Genomic DNA, 1,845 nt, shown 5'->3' with positions numbered 1-1,845 from the left:
ACCAAATGCAAATTCATTCAATGTTACGTAGGTCCAACACCATTCAAAGGTAACCACCAATTTATATTATATTTAAAATTTTGGGGTTTTTAATAGTAATACCCAACTTTGAACTTCCTATTATCCTATAGTTGTTGAGATAAGCAAAGCTGAGTAGTAACCAACGATGGCTTCTGTCTCTCCCAAGTACTTCATCACTTCTAGTCATACTCATAGGTGAGCTCTTCTTTAATTTTTATTGTTTAAATACTTTTCTTTTTTCACTCCACCCTTCTTGTCCTTGTTGTTCCTCGATTGCCTTCATCTTTTTGTTTTACACTATAGTTCTTTTCCCTCATTATCTTTTTATTATTATTATTTTGAGGGGTCATTGAATAAATTTTATCCTTGCTTATAATCTTTCTTTTTATGTTGGTGAATTGGGTATTATGTTTTTGTTTTATCTTTTATATTTGATTTGTTCTTTTTTTTCCTCACCTTTTTGTGGCTTCCAAAAGTACACTTCATAGCAAACTAGAAATGCTAATAAGTAGAAGGTTCGTCTCATTCTTCTCAAATTTTTTAGTTGAATAATCGAATAACATAGGACTAATAATGTACTAGATCAGCATAAGAGAGAGCACACACATTATATAGCTTGATGTGAAAGCAATGTCCATAACGAAAACATCGATTGACAAGTATATACATCATACTCCCTCCGTTTCAATTTAATCTACTTTGACATTTTACACTATTCATAAATTTCACTTTGACCATCATTTGTAATTTATACGCGGATGAAAATATAGTCATGTGAGATCTTGTTAGATTCATCATAACATGTATTTTATTAATATGTAGTTTTTATAATTTTTACAAATACAAAACTAAAGATATATGTCCTCAAAGTTTTGCATTGGCATGCGTGAAAATTGTAAGTGTGTAGATTAAAATGAAACGGAGGGAGTAGATTTTAATTAAGCTTTTGTTTAATCACTAAAAACTACTCCCTTGGTTTTAATTTATACATTTTCTATTCAACACTATTTACATATATATTCCACTTCAACTGTTAATGGGTGATTTATGTAAAGTAAATAACATAGTCATACTCGTGTTTTTGTTATATTCATTTTTGTATATAATGTACTAATATCAAATTTTTAATTTTTTTATTTATACTTAATTAAAGAACTTAACGAGATATTTTTAAGCTAACAAACATAAATTAAAAGTCAAACTAAATAGATTGAAATTGACTGAGGTGGTAGATAATAAGCTCCCTTTTCGTGCCTTATTATTTTTCCAACTTATTATTATAGTAATATTAACTTTTGAGGAAATTCGATAGAAAAGCGTAAAAATAGAAAATAAATTGAGCTAACACCCCTTGGAAATTAAAATTTTAAAATGTATATATGTGTGTATTAACAGGGACGGTTCTGAGGGTAGGCAAGGAGTGCCACCGCCCAGGGCCCACGATCGTGTGGGGCCCAAAAAAAAGAAATTAACTATGACGAGTTAAATAAAAATTGATACACTTTTTGAATATTTAGTGAAATTTGTGCTATTTTTGTGCAATTTTTAATAATATTATGTGCTTATTTTTTATTGGTATCATTAACAAAATATAGATTATTAGGTACGAAGGTTTTAATTATATGACTTATAAAATATTAGGATCGACTCATACAGGGGCCTTTATTTTTAGGTCCGCCTAGGGCCCAAAAATTATCAGGAACGGCCCTCTGTGTATATATGTAGCTATTGGTACAATAATGACAAAATTTATTAGAAAATCTAATAACAATCCTCATTCATCACTGAGTAAAGAGTGTACCGGCTGGGAGTGGATTCAAAACA

This window comes from Beta vulgaris, chromosome 3, assembly GCF_026745355.1.
Source record: "Beta vulgaris subsp. vulgaris cultivar EL10 chromosome 3, EL10.2, whole genome shotgun sequence".
NCBI classification, from domain to species: domain Eukaryota; kingdom Viridiplantae; phylum Streptophyta; class Magnoliopsida; order Caryophyllales; family Amaranthaceae; genus Beta; species Beta vulgaris.
This window is presented reverse-complemented; position numbering follows the sequence as displayed.